The sequence below is a fragment of the Oncorhynchus mykiss genome, chromosome 19, assembly GCF_057628025.1.
Source record: "Oncorhynchus mykiss isolate SJ-2025 chromosome 19, ASM5762802v1, whole genome shotgun sequence".
Lineage (NCBI taxonomy): Eukaryota > Metazoa > Chordata > Actinopteri > Salmoniformes > Salmonidae > Oncorhynchus > Oncorhynchus mykiss.
In genome coordinates this window covers 4,601,890-4,623,608 of record NC_143040.1, presented here as the reverse complement: position 1 = coordinate 4,623,608, position 21,719 = coordinate 4,601,890, and the positions used below count along the sequence as shown (strand labels likewise).

At 42.0% G+C, this 21,719-nt stretch overlaps 12 non-coding genes across 12 annotated transcripts; all 12 read left to right on the top strand.

Annotated features, from left to right (window-relative positions):
• The first annotated feature begins 324 nt into the window (after positions 1–324).
• On the top strand, positions 325–488 carry LOC149974710 (U1 spliceosomal RNA). The gene has a single exon (XR_016489184.1). It is a non-coding gene; the product is annotated as a U1 spliceosomal RNA (small nuclear RNA).
• Positions 489–2,218: 1,730 nt separating this feature from the next.
• LOC149974709 (U1 spliceosomal RNA) lies at positions 2,219–2,382 on the top strand. Its single transcript, XR_016489183.1, has one exon. It is a non-coding gene; the product is annotated as a U1 spliceosomal RNA (small nuclear RNA).
• Positions 2,383–4,112: 1,730 nt separating this feature from the next.
• On the top strand, positions 4,113–4,276 carry LOC149974708 (U1 spliceosomal RNA). The gene has a single exon (XR_016489182.1). It is a non-coding gene; the product is annotated as a U1 spliceosomal RNA (small nuclear RNA).
• Positions 4,277–6,006: 1,730 nt separating this feature from the next.
• On the top strand, positions 6,007–6,170 carry LOC149974707 (U1 spliceosomal RNA). Its single transcript, XR_016489181.1, has one exon. It is a non-coding gene; the product is annotated as a U1 spliceosomal RNA (small nuclear RNA).
• A 1,730-nt stretch (positions 6,171–7,900) lies between these two features.
• On the top strand, positions 7,901–8,064 carry LOC149974706 (U1 spliceosomal RNA). The gene has a single exon (XR_016489180.1). It is a non-coding gene; the product is annotated as a U1 spliceosomal RNA (small nuclear RNA).
• A 1,730-nt stretch (positions 8,065–9,794) lies between these two features.
• Positions 9,795–9,958, top strand: LOC149974705 (U1 spliceosomal RNA). The gene has a single exon (XR_016489179.1). It is a non-coding gene; the product is annotated as a U1 spliceosomal RNA (small nuclear RNA).
• A 1,730-nt stretch (positions 9,959–11,688) lies between these two features.
• Positions 11,689–11,852, top strand: LOC149974704 (U1 spliceosomal RNA). The gene has a single exon (XR_016489154.1). It is a non-coding gene; the product is annotated as a U1 spliceosomal RNA (small nuclear RNA).
• Positions 11,853–13,582: 1,730 nt separating this feature from the next.
• On the top strand, positions 13,583–13,746 carry LOC149974703 (U1 spliceosomal RNA). Its single transcript, XR_016489178.1, has one exon. It is a non-coding gene; the product is annotated as a U1 spliceosomal RNA (small nuclear RNA).
• Positions 13,747–15,476: 1,730 nt separating this feature from the next.
• LOC149974702 (U1 spliceosomal RNA) lies at positions 15,477–15,640 on the top strand. The gene has a single exon (XR_016489177.1). It is a non-coding gene; the product is annotated as a U1 spliceosomal RNA (small nuclear RNA).
• Positions 15,641–17,370: 1,730 nt separating this feature from the next.
• LOC149974701 (U1 spliceosomal RNA) lies at positions 17,371–17,534 on the top strand. Its single transcript, XR_016489175.1, has one exon. It is a non-coding gene; the product is annotated as a U1 spliceosomal RNA (small nuclear RNA).
• A 1,730-nt stretch (positions 17,535–19,264) lies between these two features.
• On the top strand, positions 19,265–19,428 carry LOC149974700 (U1 spliceosomal RNA). Its single transcript, XR_016489173.1, has one exon. It is a non-coding gene; the product is annotated as a U1 spliceosomal RNA (small nuclear RNA).
• A 1,730-nt stretch (positions 19,429–21,158) lies between these two features.
• On the top strand, positions 21,159–21,321 carry LOC149974699 (U1 spliceosomal RNA). Its single transcript, XR_016489165.1, has one exon. It is a non-coding gene; the product is annotated as a U1 spliceosomal RNA (small nuclear RNA).
• Positions 21,322–21,719: the final 398 nt, after the last annotated feature.

Sequence of the window (21,719 nt, the reverse complement as noted above, 5' to 3'; positions counted from 1 at the left end):
GTCTTTCGGTTGGCTGTGTGCACGAATGTGATTTCAGCATTTTGGTACATCGCCTACTTGTGTGTTACCAGACCAACATTTAGACCAAAAATGCAATGTATTTAGAATTTCTACCGTGTTGCTTGATGGGAAAATAGTCGGTCCGTGATATAATATAGTAAAACAAAATGTATTGCTTTTTTCTTCGCCTTGTCCGCAATTGTATTCGTAAACGTCATTAAACCCTGTTCAATATGATGTGGTATTATCAGTAGTAGAAGTGGTAACCGTGAGTCAAACACCTTTGTCCTGGAAGGAGTCCTCCTCTACCAACGTGTACAACTCATACTTACCTGGCAAGGGAGACACCGTGATCACGAAGGCGGTTCACCCAGGGCGAGGCTCAGCCATTGCACTCCGGCTGTGCTGACCCCTGCGAATTTCTCAAATGTGGAAATCTCGATTGCATAATTTCTGGTAGTGGGGGACTGCGTTCGCGCTCTCCCCTGATCTTGATGTTAAAAATAATTTAGGGACGTATTTAATTACCTGTGTTTTAACTCGCTCTTCTATTGAGTCTCGTGTTGAGAAGGACATTTGTCAACATTTGCATGTTCTTATCAGATGAATGGCTATAGAATGTAGGGTCTGTTTATGAGTCAACTAAGGCCTCAGAGATACATTTTGTCTTCTGATAACCCGGATGTGTGTGATATGTTATTGTAGCACTGGTGATTATGCCTGTCATGTCCTGATAATGTCAAGGAAAAGGCCTACTTGTGAATGGATCATTTTGTGCCCTCAGGACGTAATGTGGATTGAGGTATTTTATTTGCTAGATTATTAAATAATTTATAGGACAGTTTGTCATTTAAGACCACAGTAAATGTCAACCATTACCATGCCACAGTCATTGCCCTGGTCAACCATTACCATTCCACAGTCATTTCCCTGCTCAACCATTACCATGCCACAGACATTTCCCTGGTCAACCATTACCATGCCACAGACATTTCCCTGGTCAATCATTACCATGCCACAAACATTTCCCTGGTCAACCATTACCATGCCACAGACATTTCCCTGGTCAACCATTACCACGCCACAGTCATGTCCCTGGTCAAACATTACCATTCCACAAACATTTCCCTGGTCAACCATGCCACAGACATTTCCCTGGTCAATCATTACCATTCCACAGGCATTTCCCTGGTCAACCATTACCATGCCACAGTCATGTCCCTGGTCAAACATTACCATTCCACAGACATTTCCCTGGTCAACCATTACCTTGACAACAGACATGTCCCTGGTCCACTTATTTCCTGATGAAATCAGTCAATAAGATGGATTCTGTTGTTCCAAGATGCAGATCCATTCCACAGACATTTCTGCAGGTTTCTTTTTTTGCAGTGAGAATGTGTAGTGAGGTATTCTGCCAAAAATGTATTTAGGCATATTAAAACACTTCAGTTTAACCCTGATCGCGAGTATCATCCTGTCAATTTACAGATACAATTACAAATACGAGTATGGCCATGTCACTGTACATAGATCTTTCTATTTTCATGTTCTACTGTGTTATTGACTACGTTTGTTTACGTGTAACTCTGTGTTGTTGTTTTTGTCGCACTGCTGTGCTTTATCTTGGCCAGGTCGCAGTTTGTAAATGAGAACTTGTTCCCAACTAGCCTACCTGGTGAAATAAAACAATTAATTAAAAACCACCCATTGTAGCTACTACCGTGTCTTGTTGATGAAGTAGTAGGCTACTGTTTCTCCTCCATATCTGTGGGTCGTATGCCGCCACCCTGTGGTCGATGGTGGAATCATATTTTACTGAGAGCAGAAAACAAGCGTGATGAAACTATTCCTACAACGTCTGGAACGCTACAAAACACCAGAAATAAATGGTGTCTTTCGGTTGGCTGTGTGCACGAATGTGATTTCAGCATTTTGGTACATCGCCTACTTGTGTGTTACCAGACCAACATTTAGACCAAAAATGCAATGTATTTAGAATTTCTACCGTGTTGCTTGATGGGAAAATAGTCGGTCCGTGATATAATATAGTAAAACAAAATGTATTGCTTTTTTCTTCGCCTTGTCCGCAATTGTATTCGTAAACGTCATTAAACCCTGTTCAATATGATGTGGTATTATCAGTAGTAGAAGTGGTAACCGTGAGTCAAACACCTTTGTCCTGGAAGGAGTCCTCCTCTACCAACGTGTACAACTCATACTTACCTGGCAAGGGAGACACCGTGATCACGAAGGCGGTTCACCCAGGGCGAGGCTCAGCCATTGCACTCCGGCTGTGCTGACCCCTGCGAATTTCTCAAATGTGGAAATCTCGATTGCATAATTTCTGGTAGTGGGGGACTGCGTTCGCGCTCTCCCCTGATCTTGATGTTAAAAATAATTTAGGGACGTATTTAATTACCTGTGTTTTAACTCGCTCTTCTATTGAGTCTCGTGTTGAGAAGGACATTTGTCAACATTTGCATGTTCTTATCAGATGAATGGCTATAGAATGTAGGGTCTGTTTATGAGTCAACTAAGGCCTCAGAGATACATTTTGTCTTCTGATAACCCGGATGTGTGTGATATGTTATTGTAGCACTGGTGATTATGCCTGTCATGTCCTGATAATGTCAAGGAAAAGGCCTACTTGTGAATGGATCATTTTGTGCCCTCAGGACGTAATGTGGATTGAGGTATTTTATTTGCTAGATTATTAAATAATTTATAGGACAGTTTGTCATTTAAGACCACAGTAAATGTCAACCATTACCATGCCACAGTCATTGCCCTGGTCAACCATTACCATTCCACAGTCATTTCCCTGCTCAACCATTACCATGCCACAGACATTTCCCTGGTCAACCATTACCATGCCACAGACATTTCCCTGGTCAATCATTACCATGCCACAAACATTTCCCTGGTCAACCATTACCATGCCACAGACATTTCCCTGGTCAACCATTACCACGCCACAGTCATGTCCCTGGTCAAACATTACCATTCCACAAACATTTCCCTGGTCAACCATGCCACAGACATTTCCCTGGTCAATCATTACCATTCCACAGGCATTTCCCTGGTCAACCATTACCATGCCACAGTCATGTCCCTGGTCAAACATTACCATTCCACAGACATTTCCCTGGTCAACCATTACCTTGACAACAGACATGTCCCTGGTCCACTTATTTCCTGATGAAATCAGTCAATAAGATGGATTCTGTTGTTCCAAGATGCAGATCCATTCCACAGACATTTCTGCAGGTTTCTTTTTTTGCAGTGAGAATGTGTAGTGAGGTATTCTGCCAAAAATGTATTTAGGCATATTAAAACACTTCAGTTTAACCCTGATCGCGAGTATCATCCTGTCAATTTACAGATACAATTACAAATACGAGTATGGCCATGTCACTGTACATAGATCTTTCTATTTTCATGTTCTACTGTGTTATTGACTACGTTTGTTTACGTGTAACTCTGTGTTGTTGTTTTTGTCGCACTGCTGTGCTTTATCTTGGCCAGGTCGCAGTTTGTAAATGAGAACTTGTTCCCAACTAGCCTACCTGGTGAAATAAAACAATTAATTAAAAACCACCCATTGTAGCTACTACCGTGTCTTGTTGATGAAGTAGTAGGCTACTGTTTCTCCTCCATATCTGTGGGTCGTATGCCGCCACCCTGTGGTCGATGGTGGAATCATATTTTACTGAGAGCAGAAAACAAGCGTGATGAAACTATTCCTACAACGTCTGGAACGCTACAAAACACCAGAAATAAATGGTGTCTTTCGGTTGGCTGTGTGCACGAATGTGATTTCAGCATTTTGGTACATCGCCTATTTGTGTGTTACCAGACCAACATTTAGACCAAAAATGCAATGTATTTAGAATTTCTACCGTGTTGCTTGATGGGAAAATAGTCGGTCCGTGATATAATATAGTAAAACAAAATGTATTGCTTTTTTCTTCGCCTTGTCCGCAATTGTATTCGTAAACGTCATTAAACCCTGTTCAATATGATGTGGTATTATCAGTAGTAGAAGTGGTAACCGTGAGTCAAACACCTTTGTCCTGGAAGGAGTCCTCCTCTACCAACGTGTACAACTCATACTTACCTGGCAAGGGAGACACCGTGATCACGAAGGCGGTTCACCCAGGGCGAGGCTCAGCCATTGCACTCCGGCTGTGCTGACCCCTGCGAATTTCTCAAATGTGGAAATCTCGATTGCATAATTTCTGGTAGTGGGGGACTGCGTTCGCGCTCTCCCCTGATCTTGATGTTAAAAATAATTTAGGGACGTATTTAATTACCTGTGTTTTAACTCGCTCTTCTATTGAGTCTCGTGTTGAGAAGGACATTTGTCAACATTTGCATGTTCTTATCAGATGAATGGCTATAGAATGTAGGGTCTGTTTATGAGTCAACTAAGGCCTCAGAGATACATTTTGTCTTCTGATAACCCGGATGTGTGTGATATGTTATTGTAGCACTGGTGATTATGCCTGTCATGTCCTGATAATGTCAAGGAAAAGGCCTACTTGTGAATGGATCATTTTGTGCCCTCAGGACGTAATGTGGATTGAGGTATTTTATTTGCTAGATTATTAAATAATTTATAGGACAGTTTGTCATTTAAGACCACAGTAAATGTCAACCATTACCATGCCACAGTCATTGCCCTGGTCAACCATTACCATTCCACAGTCATTTCCCTGCTCAACCATTACCATGCCACAGACATTTCCCTGGTCAACCATTACCATGCCACAGACATTTCCCTGGTCAATCATTACCATGCCACAAACATTTCCCTGGTCAACCATTACCATGCCACAGACATTTCCCTGGTCAACCATTACCACGCCACAGTCATGTCCCTGGTCAAACATTACCATTCCACAAACATTTCCCTGGTCAACCATGCCACAGACATTTCCCTGGTCAATCATTACCATTCCACAGGCATTTCCCTGGTCAACCATTACCATGCCACAGTCATGTCCCTGGTCAAACATTACCATTCCACAGACATTTCCCTGGTCAACCATTACCTTGACTACAGACATGTCCCTGGTCCACTTATTTCCTGATGAAATCAGTCAATAAGATGGATTCTGTTGTTCCAAGATGCAGATCCATTCCACAGACATTTCTGCAGGTTTCTTTTTTTGCAGTGAGAATGTGTAGTGAGGTATTCTGCCAAAAATGTATTTAGGCATATTAAAACACTTCAGTTTAACCCTGATCGCGAGTATCATCCTGTCAATTTACAGATACAATTACAAATACGAGTATGGCCATGTCACTGTACATAGATCTTTCTATTTTCATGTTCTACTGTGTTATTGACTACGTTTGTTTACGTGTAACTCTGTGTTGTTGTTTTTGTCGCACTGCTGTGCTTTATCTTGGCCAGGTCGCAGTTTGTAAATGAGAACTTGTTCCCAACTAGCCTACCTGGTGAAATAAAACAATTAATTAAAAACCACCCATTGTAGCTACTACCGTGTCTTGTTGATGAAGTAGTAGGCTACTGTTTCTCCTCCATATCTGTGGGTCGTATGCCGCCACCCTGTGGTCGATGGTGGAATCATATTTTACTGAGAGCAGAAAACAAGCGTGATGAAACTATTCCTACAACGTCTGGAACGCTACAAAACACCAGAAATAAATGGTGTCTTTCGGTTGGCTGTGTGCACGAATGTGATTTCAGCATTTTGGTACATCGCCTACTTGTGTGTTACCAGACCAACATTTAGACCAAAAATGCAATGTATTTAGAATTTCTACCGTGTTGCTTGATGGGAAAATAGTCGGTCCGTGATATAATATAGTAAAACAAAATGTATTGCTTTTTTCTTCGCCTTGTCCGCAATTGTATTCGTAAACGTCATTAAACCCTGTTCAATATGATGTGGTATTATCAGTAGTAGAAGTGGTAACCGTGAGTCAAACACCTTTGTCCTGGAAGGAGTCCTCCTCTACCAACGTGTACAACTCATACTTACCTGGCAAGGGAGACACCGTGATCACGAAGGCGGTTCACCCAGGGCGAGGCTCAGCCATTGCACTCCGGCTGTGCTGACCCCTGCGAATTTCTCAAATGTGGAAATCTCGATTGCATAATTTCTGGTAGTGGGGGACTGCGTTCGCGCTCTCCCCTGATCTTGATGTTAAAAATAATTTAGGGACGTATTTAATTACCTGTGTTTTAACTCGCTCTTCTATTGAGTCTCGTGTTGAGAAGGACATTTGTCAACATTTGCATGTTCTTATCAGATGAATGGCTATAGAATGTAGGGTCTGTTTATGAGTCAACTAAGGCCTCAGAGATACATTTTGTCTTCTGATAACCCGGATGTGTGTGATATGTTATTGTAGCACTGGTGATTATGCCTGTCATGTCCTGATAATGTCAAGGAAAAGGCCTACTTGTGAATGGATCATTTTGTGCCCTCAGGACGTAATGTGGATTGAGGTATTTTATTTGCTAGATTATTAAATCATTTATAGGACAGTTTGTCATTTAAGACCACAGTAAATGTCAACCATTACCATGCCACAGTCATTGCCCTGGTCAACCATTACCATTCCACAGTCATTTCCCTGCTCAACCATTACCATGCCACAGACATTTCCCTGGTCAACCATTACCATGCCACAGACATTTCCCTGGTCAATCATTACCATGCCACAAACATTTCCCTGGTCAACCATTACCATGCCACAGACATTTCCCTGGTCAACCATTACCACGCCACAGTCATGTCCCTGGTCAAACATTACCATTCCACAAACATTTCCCTGGTCAACCATGCCACAGACATTTCCCTGGTCAATCATTACCATTCCACAGGCATTTCCCTGGTCAACCATTACCATGCCACAGTCATGTCCCTGGTCAAACATTACCATTCCACAGACATTTCCCTGGTCAACCATTACCTTGACAACAGACATGTCCCTGGTCCACTTATTTCCTGATGAAATCAGTCAATAAGATGGATTCTGTTGTTCCAAGATGCAGATCCATTCCACAGACATTTCTGCAGGTTTCTTTTTTTGCAGTGAGAATGTGTAGTGAGGTATTCTGCCAAAAATGTATTTAGGCATATTAAAACACTTCAGTTTAACCCTGATCGCGAGTATCATCCTGTCAATTTACAGATACAATTACAAATACGAGTATGGCCATGTCACTGTACATAGATCTTTCTATTTTCATGTTCTACTGTGTTATTGACTACGTTTGTTTACGTGTAACTCTGTGTTGTTGTTTTTGTCGCACTGCTGTGCTTTATCTTGGCCAGGTCGCAGTTTGTAAATGAGAACTTGTTCCCAACTAGCCTACCTGGTGAAATAAAACAATTAATTAAAAACCACCCATTGTAGCTACTACCGTGTCTTGTTGATGAAGTAGTAGGCTACTGTTTCTCCTCCATATCTGTGGGTCGTATGCCGCCACCCTGTGGTCGATGGTGGAATCATATTTTACTGAGAGCAGAAAACAAGCGTGATGAAACTATTCCTACAACGTCTGGAACGCTACAAAACACCAGAAATAAATGGTGTCTTTCGGTTGGCTGTGTGCACGAATGTGATTTCAGCATTTTGGTACATCGCCTACTTGTGTGTTACCAGACCAACATTTAGACCAAAAATGCAATGTATTTAGAATTTCTACCGTGTTGCTTGATGGGAAAATAGTCGGTCCGTGATATAATATAGTAAAACAAAATGTATTGCTTTTTTCTTCGCCTTGTCCGCAATTGTATTCGTAAACGTCATTAAACCCTGTTCAATATGATGTGGTATTATCAGTAGTAGAAGTGGTAACCGTGAGTCAAACACCTTTGTCCTGGAAGGAGTCCTCCTCTACCAACGTGTACAACTCATACTTACCTGGCAAGGGAGACACCGTGATCACGAAGGCGGTTCACCCAGGGCGAGGCTCAGCCATTGCACTCCGGCTGTGCTGACCCCTGCGAATTTCTCAAATGTGGAAATCTCGATTGCATAATTTCTGGTAGTGGGGGACTGCGTTCGCGCTCTCCCCTGATCTTGATGTTAAAAATAATTTAGGGACGTATTTAATTACCTGTGTTTTAACTCGCTCTTCTATTGAGTCTCGTGTTGAGAAGGACATTTGTCAACATTTGCATGTTCTTATCAGATGAATGGCTATAGAATGTAGGGTCTGTTTATGAGTCAACTAAGGCCTCAGAGATACATTTTGTCTTCTGATAACCCGGATGTGTGTGATATGTTATTGTAGCACTGGTGATTATGCCTGTCATGTCCTGATAATGTCAAGGAAAAGGCCTACTTGTGAATGGATCATTTTGTGCCCTCAGGACGTAATGTGGATTGAGGTATTTTATTTGCTAGATTATTAAATCATTTATAGGACAGTTTGTCATTTAAGACCACAGTAAATGTCAACCATTACCATGCCACAGTCATTGCCCTGGTCAACCATTACCATTCCACAGTCATTTCCCTGCTCAACCATTACCATGCCACAGACATTTCCCTGGTCAACCATTACCATGCCACAGACATTTCCCTGGTCAATCATTACCATGCCACAGACATTTCCCTGGTCAACCATTACCATGCCACAGACATTTCCCTGGTCAACCATTACCACGCCACAGTCATGTCCCTGGTCAAACATTACCATTCCACAAACATTTCCCTGGTCAACCATGCCACAGACATTTCCCTGGTCAATCATTACCATTCCACAGGCATTTCCCTGGTCAACCATTACCATGCCACAGTCATGTCCCTGGTCAAACATTACCATTCCACAGACATTTCCCTGGTCAACCATTACCTTGACTACAGACATGTCCCTGGTCCACTTATTTCCTGATGAAATCAGTCAATAAGATGGATTCTGTTGTTCCAAGATGCAGATCCATTCCACAGACATTTCTGCAGGTTTCTTTTTTTGCAGTGAGAATGTGTAGTGAGGTATTCTGCCAAAAATGTATTTAGGCATATTAAAACACTTCAGTTTAACCCTGATCGCGAGTATCATCCTGTCAATTTACAGATACAATTACAAATACGAGTATGGCCATGTCACTGTACATAGATCTTTCTATTTTCATGTTCTACTGTGTTATTGACTACGTTTGTTTACGTGTAACTCTGTGTTGTTGTTTTTGTCGCACTGCTGTGCTTTATCTTGGCCAGGTCGCAGTTTGTAAATGAGAACTTGTTCCCAACTAGCCTACCTGGTGAAATAAAACAATTAATTAAAAACCACCCATTGTAGCTACTACCGTGTCTTGTTGATGAAGTAGTAGGCTACTGTTTCTCCTCCATATCTGTGGGTCGTATGCCGCCACCCTGTGGTCGATGGTGGAATCATATTTTACTGAGAGCAGAAAACAAGCGTGATGAAACTATTCCTACAACGTCTGGAACGCTACAAAACACCAGAAATAAATGGTGTCTTTCGGTTGGCTGTGTGCACGAATGTGATTTCAGCATTTTGGTACATCGCCTACTTGTGTGTTACCAGACCAACATTTAGACCAAAAATGCAATGTATTTAGAATTTCTACCGTGTTGCTTGATGGGAAAATAGTCGGTCCGTGATATAATATAGTAAAACAAAATGTATTGCTTTTTTCTTCGCCTTGTCCGCAATTGTATTCGTAAACGTCATTAAACCCTGTTCAATATGATGTGGTATTATCAGTAGTAGAAGTGGTAACCGTGAGTCAAACACCTTTGTCCTGGAAGGAGTCCTCCTCTACCAACGTGTACAACTCATACTTACCTGGCAAGGGAGACACCGTGATCACGAAGGCGGTTCACCCAGGGCGAGGCTCAGCCATTGCACTCCGGCTGTGCTGACCCCTGCGAATTTCTCAAATGTGGAAATCTCGATTGCATAATTTCTGGTAGTGGGGGACTGCGTTCGCGCTCTCCCCTGATCTTGATGTTAAAAATAATTTAGGGACGTATTTAATTACCTGTGTTTTAACTCGCTCTTCTATTGAGTCTCGTGTTGAGAAGGACATTTGTCAACATTTGCATGTTCTTATCAGATGAATGGCTATAGAATGTAGGGTCTGTTTATGAGTCAACTAAGGCCTCAGAGATACATTTTGTCTTCTGATAACCCGGATGTGTGTGATATGTTATTGTAGCACTGGTGATTATGCCTGTCATGTCCTGATAATGTCAAGGAAAAGGCCTACTTGTGAATGGATCATTTTGTGCCCTCAGGACGTAATGTGGATTGAGGTATTTTATTTGCTAGATTATTAAATCATTTATAGGACAGTTTGTCATTTAAGACCACAGTAAATGTCAACCATTACCATGCCACAGTCATTGCCCTGGTCAACCATTACCATTCCACAGTCATTTCCCTGCTCAACCATTACCATGCCACAGACATTTCCCTGGTCAACCATTACCATGCCACAGACATTTCCCTGGTCAATCATTACCATGCCACAAACATTTCCCTGGTCAACCATTACCATGCCACAGACATTTCCCTGGTCAACCATTACCACGCCACAGTCATGTCCCTGGTCAAACATTACCATTCCACAAACATTTCCCTGGTCAACCATGCCACAGACATTTCCCTGGTCAATCATTACCATTCCACAGGCATTTCCCTGGTCAACCATTACCATGCCACAGTCATGTCCCTGGTCAAACATTACCATTCCACAGACATTTCCCTGGTCAACCATTACCTTGACAACAGACATGTCCCTGGTCCACTTATTTCCTGATGAAATCAGTCAATAAGATGGATTCTGTTGTTCCAAGATGCAGATCCATTCCACAGACATTTCTGCAGGTTTCTTTTTTTGCAGTGAGAATGTGTAGTGAGGTATTCTGCCAAAAATGTATTTAGGCATATTAAAACACTTCAGTTTAACCCTGATCGCGAGTATCATCCTGTCAATTTACAGATACAATTACAAATACGAGTATGGCCATGTCACTGTACATAGATCTTTCTATTTTCATGTTCTACTGTGTTATTGACTACGTTTGTTTACGTGTAACTCTGTGTTGTTGTTTTTGTCGCACTGCTGTGCTTTATCTTGGCCAGGTCGCAGTTTGTAAATGAGAACTTGTTCCCAACTAGCCTACCTGGTGAAATAAAACAATTAATTAAAAACCACCCATTGTAGCTACTACCGTGTCTTGTTGATGAAGTAGTAGGCTACTGTTTCTCCTCCATATCTGTGGGTCGTATGCCGCCACCCTGTGGTCGATGGTGGAATCATATTTTACTGAGAGCAGAAAACAAGCGTGATGAAACTATTCCTACAACGTCTGGAACGCTACAAAACACCAGAAATAAATGGTGTCTTTCGGTTGGCTGTGTGCACGAATGTGATTTCAGCATTTTGGTACATCGCCTACTTGTGTGTTACCAGACCAACATTTAGACCAAAAATGCAATGTATTTAGAATTTCTACCGTGTTGCTTGATGGGAAAATAGTCGGTCCGTGATATAATATAGTAAAACAAAATGTATTGCTTTTTTCTTCGCCTTGTCCGCAATTGTATTCGTAAACGTCATTAAACCCTGTTCAATATGATGTGGTATTATCAGTAGTAGAAGTGGTAACCGTGAGTCAAACACCTTTGTCCTGGAAGGAGTCCTCCTCTACCAACGTGTTCAACTCATACTTACCTGGCAAGAGAGACACCGTGATCACGAAGGCGGTTCACCCAGGGCGAGGCTCAGCCATTGCACTCCGGCTGTGCTGACCCCTGTGAATTTCTCAAATGTGGAAATCTCGATTGCATAATTTCTGTTAGTGGGGGACTGCGTTCGCGCTCTCCCCTGATCTTGATGTTAAAAATAATTTAGGGACGTATTTAATTACCTGTGTTTTAACTCGCTCTTCTATTGAGTCTCGTGTTGAGAAGGACATTTGTCAACATTTGCATGTTCTTATCAGATGAATGGCTATAGAATGTAGGGTCTGTTTATGAGTCAACTAAGGCCTCAGAGATACATTTTGTCTTCTGATAACCCGGATGTGTGTGATATGTTATTGTAGCACTGGTGATTATGCCTGTCATGTCCTGATAATGTCAAGGAAAAGGCCTACTTGTGAATGGATCATTTTGTGCCCTCAGGACGTAATGTGGATTGAGGTATTTTATTTGCTAGATTATTAAATCATTTATAGGACAGTTTGTCATTTAAGACCACAGTAAATGTCAACCATTACCATGCCACAGTCATTGCCCTGGTCAACCATTACCATTCCACAGTCATTTCCCTGCTCAACCATTACCATGCCACAGACATTTCCCTGGTCAACCATTACCATGCCACAGACATTTCCCTGGTCAATCATTACCATGCCACAGACATTTCCCTGGTCAACCATTACCATGCCACAGACATTTCCCTGGTCAACCATTACCACGCCACAGTCATGTCCCTGGTCAAACATTACCATTCCACAAACATTTCCCTGGTCAACCATGCCACAGACATTTCCCTGGTCAATCATTACCATTCCACAGGCATTTCCCTGGTCAACCATTACCATGCCACAGTCATGTCCCTGGTCAAACATTACCATTCCACAGACATTTCCCTGGTCAACCATTACCTTGACTACAGACATGTCCCTGGTCCACTTATTTCCTGATGAAATCAGTCAATAAGATGGATTCTGTTGTTCCAAGATGCAGATCCATTCCACAGACATTTCTGCAGGTTTCTTTTTTTGCAGTGAGAATGTGTAGTGAGGTATTCTGCCAAAAATGTATTTAGGCATATTAAAACACTTCAGTTTAACCCTGATCGCGAGTATCATCCTGTCAATTTACAGATACAATTACAAATACGAGTATGGCCATGTCACTGTACATAGATCTTTCTATTTTCATGTTCTACTGTGTTATTGACTACGTTTGTTTACGTGTAACTCTGTGTTGTTGTTTTTGTCGCACTGCTGTGCTTTATCTTGGCCAGGTCGCAGTTTGTAAATGAGAACTTGTTCCCAACTAGCCTACCTGGTGAAATAAAACAATTAATTAAAAACCACCCATTGTAGCTACTACCGTGTCTTGTTGATGAAGTAGTAGGCTACTGTTTCTCCTCCATATCTGTGGGTCGTATGCCGCCACCCTGTGGTCGATGGTGGAATCATATTTTACTGAGAGCAGAAAACAAGCGTGATGAAACTATTCCTACAACGTCTGGAACGCTACAAAACACCAGAAATAAATGGTGTCTTTCGGTTGGCTGTGTGCACGAATGTGATTTCAGCATTTTGGTACATCGCCTACTTGTGTGTTACCAGACCAACATTTAGACCAAAAATGCAATGTATTTAGAATTTCTACCGTGTTGCTTGATGGGAAAATAGTCGGTCCGTGATATAATATAGTAAAACAAAATGTATTGCTTTTTTCTTCGCCTTGTCCGCAATTGTATTCGTAAACGTCATTAAACCCTGTTCAATATGATGTGGTATTATCAGTAGTAGAAGTGGTAACCGTGAGTCAAACACCTTTGTCCTGGAAGGAGTCCTCCTCTACCAACGTGTACAACTCATACTTACCTGGCAAGGGAGACACCGTGATCACGAAGGCGGTTCACCCAGGGCGAGGCTCAGCCATTGCACTCCGGCTGTGCTGACCCCTGCGAATTTCTCAAATGTGGAAATCTCGATTGCATAATTTCTGGTAGTGGGGGACTGCGTTCGCGCTCTCCCCTGATCTTGATGTTAAAAATAATTTAGGGACGTATTTAATTACCTGTGTTTTAACTCGCTCTTCTATTGAGTCTCGTGTTGAGAAGGACATTTGTCAACATTTGCATGTTCTTATCAGATGAATGGCTATAGAATGTAGGGTCTGTTTATGAGTCAACTAAGGCCTCAGAGATACATTTTGTCTTCTGATAACCCGGATGTGTGTGATATGTTATTGTAGCACTGGTGATTATGCCTGTCATGTCCTGATAATGTCAAGGAAAAGGCCTACTTGTGAATGGATCATTTTGTGCCCTCAGGACGTAATGTGGATTGAGGTATTTTATTTGCTAGATTATTAAATCATTTATAGGACAGTTTGTCATTTAAGACCACAGTAAATGTCAACCATTACCATGCCACAGTCATTGCCCTGGTCAACCATTACCATTCCACAGTCATTTCCCTGCTCAACCATTACCATGCCACAGACATTTCCCTGGTCAACCATTACCATGCCACAGACATTTCCCTGGTCAATCATTACCATGCCACAGACATTTCCCTGGTCAACCATTACCATGCCACAGACATTTCCCTGGTCAACCATTACCACGCCACAGTCATGTCCCTGGTCAAACATTACCATTCCACAAACATTTCCCTGGTCAACCATGCCACAGACATTTCCCTGGTCAATCATTACCATTCCACAGGCATTTCCCTGGTCAACCATTACCATGCCACAGTCATGTCCCTGGTCAAACATTACCATTCCACAGACATTTCCCTGGTCAACCATTACCTTGACTACAGACATGTCCCTGGTCCACTTATTTCCTGATGAAATCAGTCAATAAGATGGATTCTGTTGTTCCAAGATGCAGATCCATTCCACAGACATTTCTGCAGGTTTCTTTTTTTGCAGTGAGAATGTGTAGTGAGGTATTCTGCCAAAAATGTATTTAGGCATATTAAAACACTTCAGTTTAACCCTGATCGCGAGTATCATCCTGTCAATTTACAGATACAATTACAAATACGAGTATGGCCATGTCACTGTACATAGATCTTTCTATTTTCATGTTCTACTGTGTTATTGACTACGTTTGTTTACGTGTAACTCTGTGTTGTTGTTTTTGTCGCACTGCTGTGCTTTATCTTGGCCAGGTCGCAGTTTGTAAATGAGAACTTGTTCCCAACTAGCCTACCTGGTGAAATAAAACAATTAATTAAAAACCACCCATTGTAGCTACTACCGTGTCTTGTTGATGAAGTAGTAGGCTACTGTTTCTCCTCCATATCTGTGGGTCGTATGCCGCCACCCTGTGGTCGATGGTGGAATCATATTTTACTGAGAGCAGAAAACAAGCGTGATGAAACTATTCCTACAACGTCTGGAACGCTACAAAACACCAGAAATAAATGGTGTCTTTCGGTTGGCTGTGTGCACGAATGTGATTTCAGCATTTTGGTACATCGCCTACTTGTGTGTTACCAGACCAACATTTAGACCAAAAATGCAATGTATTTAGAATTTCTACCGTGTTGCTTGATGGGAAAATAGTCGGTCCGTGATATAATATAGTAAAACAAAATGTATTGCTTTTTTCTTCGCCTTGTCCGCAATTGTATTCGTAAACGTCATTAAACCCTGTTCAATATGATGTGGTATTATCAGTAGTAGAAGTGGTAACCGTGAGTCAAACACCTTTGTCCTGGAAGGAGTCCTCCTCTACCAACGTGTACAACTCATACTTACCTGGCAAGGGAGACACCGTGATCACGAAGGCGGTTCACCCAGGGCGAGGCTCAGCCATTGCACTCCGGCTGTGCTGACCCCTGCGAATTTCTCAAATGTGGAAATCTCGATTGCATAATTTCTGGTAGTGGGGGACTGCGTTCGCGCTCTCCCCTGATCTTGATGTTAAAAATAATTTAGGGACGTATTTAATTACCTGTGTTTTAACTCGCTCTTCTATTGAGTCTCGTGTTGAGAAGGACATTTGTCAACATTTGCATGTTCTTATCAGATGAATGGCTATAGAATGTAGGGTCTGTTTATGAGTCAACTAAGGCCTCAGAGATACATTTTGTCTTCTGATAACCCGGATGTGTGTGATATGTTATTGTAGCACTGGTGATTATGCCTGTCATGTCCTGATAATGTCAAGGAAAAGGCCTACTTGTGAATGGATCATTTTGTGCCCTCAGGACGTAATGTGGATTGAGGTATTTTATTTGCTAGATTATTAAATCATTTATAGGACAGTTTGTCATTTAAGACCACAGTAAATGTCAACCATTACCATGCCACAGTCATTGCCCTGGTCAACCATTACCATTCCACAGTCATTTCCCTGCTCAACCATTACCATGCCACAGACATTTCCCTGGTCAACCATTACCATGCCACAGACATTTCCCTGGTCAATCATTACCATGCCACAGACATTTCCCTGGTCAACCATTACCATGCCACAGACATTTCCCTGGTCAACCATTACCACGCCACAGTCATGTCCCTGGTCAAACATTACCATTCCACAAACATTTCCCTGGTCAACCATGCCACAGACATTTCCCTGGTCAATCATTACCATTCCACAGGCATTTCCCTGGTCAACCATTACCATGCCACAGTCATGTCCCTGGTCAAACATTACCATTCCACAGACATTTCCCTGGTCAACCATTACCTTGACTACAGACATGTCCCTGGTCCACTTATTTCCTGATGAAATCAGTCAATAAGATGGATTCTGTTGTTCCAAGATGCAGATCCATTCCACAGACATTTCTGCAGGTTTCTTTTTTTGCAGTGAGAATGTGTAGTGAGGTATTCTGCCAAAAATGTATTTAGGCATATTAAAACACTTCAGTTTAACCCTGATCGCGAGTATCATCCTGTCAATTTACAGATACAATTACAAATACGAGTATGGCCATGTCACTGTACATAGATCTTTCTATTTTCATGTTCTACTGTGTTATTGACTACGTTTGTTTACGTGTAACTCTGTGTTGTTGTTTTTGTCGCACTGCTGTGCTTTATCTTGGCCAGGTCGCAGTTTGTAAATGAGAACTTGTTCCCAACTAGCCTACCTGGTGAAATAAAACAATTAATTAAAAACCACCCATTGTAGCTACTACCGTGTCTTGTTGATGAAGTAGTAGGCTACTGTTTCTCCTCCATATCTGTGGGTCGTATGCCGCCACCCTGTGGTCGATGGTGGAATCATATTTTACTGAGAGCAGAAAACAAGCGTGATGAAACTATTCCTACAACGTCTGGAACGCTACAAAACACCAGAAATAAATGGTGTCTTTCGGTTGGCTGTGTGCACGAATGTGATTTCAGCATTTTGGTACATCGCCTACTTGTGTGTTACCAGACCAACATTTAGACCAAAAATGCAATGTATTTAGAATTTCTACCGTGTTGCTTGATGGGAAAATAGTCGGTCCGTGATATAATATAGTAAAACAAAATGTATTGCTTTTTTCTTCGCCTTGTCCGCAATTGTATTCGTAAACGTCATTAAACCCTGTTCAATATGATGTGGTATTATCAGTAGTAGAAGTGGCAACCGTGAGTCAAACACCTTTGTCCTGGAAGGAGTCCTCCTCTACCAACGTGTACAACTCATACTTACCTGGCAAGGGAGACACCGTGATCACGAAGGCGGTTCACCCAGGGCGAGGCTCAGCCATTGCACTCCGGCTGTGCTGACCCCTGCGAATTTCTCAAATGTGGAAATCTCGATTGCATAATTTCTGGTAGTGGGGGACTGCGTTCGCGCTCTCCCCTGATCTTGATGTTAAAAATAATTTAGGGACGTATTTAATTACCTGTGTTTTAACTCGCTCTTCTATTGAGTCTCGTGTTGAGAAGGACATTTGTCAACATTTGCATGTTCTTATCAGATGAATGGCTATAGAATGTAGGGTCTGTTTATGAGTCAACTAAGGCCTCAGAGATACATTTTGTCTTCTGATAACCCGGATGTGTGTGATATGTTATTGTAGCACTGGTGATTATGCCTGTCATGTCCTGATAATGTCAAGGAAAAGGCCTACTTGTGAATGGATCATTTTGTGCCCTCAGGACGTAATGTGGATTGAGGTATTTTATTTGCTAGATTATTAAATCATTTATAGGACAGTTTGTCATTTAAGACCACAGTAAATGTCAACCATTACCATGCCACAGTCATTGCCCTGGTCAACCATTACCATTCCACAGTCATTTCCCTGCTCAACCATTACCATGCCACAGACATTTCCCTGGTCAACCATTACCATGCCACAGACATTTCCCTGGTCAATCATTACCATGCCACAGACATTTCCCTGGTCAACCATTACCATGCCACAGACATTTCCCTGGTCAACCATTACCACGCCACAGTCATGTCCCTGGTCAAACATTACCATTCCACAAACATTTCCCTGGTCAACCATGCCACAGACATTTCCCTGGTCAATCATTACCATTCCACAGGCATTTCCCTGGTCAACCATTACCATGCCACAGTCATGTCCCTGGTCAAACATTACCATTCCACAGACATTTCCCTGGTCAACCATTACCTTGACTACAGACATGTCCCTGGTCCACTTATTTCCTGATGAAATCAGTCAATAAGATGGATTCTGTTGTTCCAAGATGCAGATCCATTCCACAGACATTTCTGCAGGTTTCTTTTTTTGCAGTGAGAATGTGTAGTGAGGTATTCTGCCAAAAATGTATTTAGGCATATTAAAACACTTCAGTTTAACCCTGATCGCGAGTATCATCCTGTCAATTTACAGATACAATTACAAATACGAGTATGGCCATGTCACTGTACATAGATCTTTCTATTTTCATGTTCTACTGTGTTATTGACTACGTTTGTTTACGTGTAACTCTGTGTTGTTGTTTTTGTCGCACTGCTGTGCTTTATCTTGGCCAGGTCGCAGTTTGTAAATGAGAACTTGTTCCCAACTAGCCTACCTGGTGAAATAAAACAATTAATTAAAAACCACCCATTGTAGCTACTACCGTGTCTTGTTGATGAAGTAGTAGGCTACTGTTTCTCCTCCATATCTGTGGGTCGTATGCCGCCACCCTGTGGTCGATGGTGGAATCATATTTTACTGAGAGCAGAAAACAAGCGTGATGAAACTATTCCTACAACGTCTGGAACGCTACAAAACACCAGAAATAAATGGTGTCTTTCGGTTGGCTGTGTGCACGAATGTGATTTCAGCATTTTGGTACATCGCCTACTTGTGTGTTACCAGACCAACATTTAGACCAAAAATGCAATGTATTTAGAATTTCTACCGTGTTGCTTGATGGGAAAATAGTCGGTCCGTGATATAATATAGTAAAACAAAATGTATTGCTTTTTTCTTCGCCTTGTCCGCAATTGTATTCGTAAACGTCATTAAACCCTGTTCAATATGATGTGGTATTATCAGTAGTAGAAGTGGTAACCGTGAGTCAAACACCTTTGTCCTGGAAGGAGTCCTCCTCTACCAACATGTACAACTCATACTTACCTGGCAAGGGAGACACCGTGATCACGAAGGCGGTTCACCCAGGGCGAGGCTCAGCCATTGCACTCCGGCTGTGCTGACCCCTGCGAATTTCTCAAATGTGGAAATCTCGATTGCATAATTTCTGGTAGTGGGGGACTGCGTTCGCGCTCTCCCCTGATCTTGATGTTAAAAATAATTTAGGGACGTATTTAATTACCTGTGTTTTAACTCGCTCTTCTATTGAGTCTCGTGTTGAGAAGGACATTTGTCAACATTTGCATGTTCTTATCAGATGAATGGCTATAGAATGTAGGGTCTGTTTATGAGTCAACTAAGGCCTCAGAGATACATTTTGTCTTCTGATAACCCGGATGTGTGTGATATGTTATTGTAGCACTGGTGATTATGCCTGTCATGTCCTGATAATGTCAAGGAAAAGGCCTACTTGTGAATGGATCATTTTGTGCCCTCAGGACGTAATGTGGATTGAGGTATTTTATTTGCTAGATTATTAAATCATTTATAGGACAGTTTGTCATTTAAGACCACAGTAAATGTCAACCATTACCATGCCACAGTCATTGCCCTGGTCAACCATTACCATTCCACAGTCATTTCCCTGCTCAACCATTACCATGCCACAGACATTTCCCTGGTCAACCATTACCATGCCACAGACATTTCCCTGGTCAATCATTACCATGCCACAGACATTTCCCTGGTCAACCATTACCATGCCACAGACATTTCCCTGGTCAACCATTACCACGCCACAGTCATGTCCCTGGTCAAACATTACCATTCCACAAACATTTCCCTGGTCAACCATGCCACAGACATTTCCCTGGTCAATCATTACCATTCCACAGGCATTTCCCTGGTCAACCATTACCATGCCACAGTCATGTCCCTGGTCAAACATTACCATTCCACAGACATTTCCCTGGTCAACCATTACCTTGACTACAGACATGTCCCTGGTCCACTTATTTCCTGATGAAATCAGTCAATAAGATGGATTCTGTTGTTCCAAGATGCAGATCCATTCCACAGACATTTCTGCAGGTTTCTTTTTTTGCAGTGAGAATGTGTAGTGAGGTATTCTGCCAAAAATGTATTTAGGCATATTAAAACACTTCAGTTTAACCCTGATCGCGAGTATCATCCTGTCAATTTACAGATACAATTACAAATACGAGTATGGCCATGTCACTGTACATAGATCTTTCTATTTTCATGTTCTACTGTGTTATTGACTACGTTTGTTTACGTGTAACTCTGTGTTGTTGTTTTTGTCGCACTGCTGTGCTTTATCTTGGCCAGGTCGCAGTTTGTAAATGAGAACTTGTTCCCAACTAGCCTACCTGGTGAAATAAAACAATTAATTAAAAACCACCCATTGTAGCTACTACCGTGTCTTGTTGATGAAGTAGTAGGCTACTGTTTCTCCTCCATATCTGTGGGTCGTATGCCGCCACCCTGTGGTCGATGGTGGAATCATATTTTACTGAGAGCAGAAAACAAGCGTGATGAAACTATTCCTACAACGTCTGGAACGCTACAAAACACCAGAAATAAATGGTGTCTTTCGGTTGGCTGTGTGCACGAATGTGATTTCAGCATTTTGGTACATCGCCTACTTGTGTGTTACCAGACCAACATTTAGACCAAAAATGCAATGTATTTAGAATTTCTACCGTGTTGCTTGATGGGAAAATAGTCGGTCCGTGATATAATATAGTAAAACAAAATGTATTGCTTTTTTCTTCGCCTTGTCCGCAATTGTATTCGTAAACGTCATTAAACCCTGTTCAATATGATGTGGTATTATCAGTAGTAGAAGTGGTAACCGTGAGTCAAACACCTTTGTCCTGGAAGGAGTCCTCCTCTACCAACATGTACAACTCATACTTATCTGGCAAGGGAGACACCGTGATCACGAAGGCGGTTCACCCAGGGCGAGGCTCAGCCATTGCACTCCGGCTGTGCTGACCCCTGCGAATTTCTCAAATGTGGAAATCTCGATGAATTACCTGTGTTTTAACTCGCTCTTCTATTGAGTCTCGTGTTGAGAAGGACATTTGTCAACATTTGCATGTTCTTATCAGATGAATGGCTATAGAATGTAGGGTCTGTTTATGAGTCAACTAAGGCCTCAGAGATACATTTTGTCTTCTGATAACCCGGATGTGTGTGATATGTTATTGTAGCACTGGTGATTATGCCTGTCATGTCCTGATAATGTCAAGGAAAAGGCCTACTTGTGAATGGATCATTTTGTGCCCTCAGGACGTAATGTGGATTGAGGTATTTTATTTGCTAGATTATTAAATCATTTATAGGACAGTTTGTCATTTAAGACCACAGTAAATGTCAACCATTACCATGCCACAGTCATTGCCCTGGTCAACCATTACCATTCCACAGTCATTTCCCTGCTCAACCATTACCATGCCACAGACATTTCC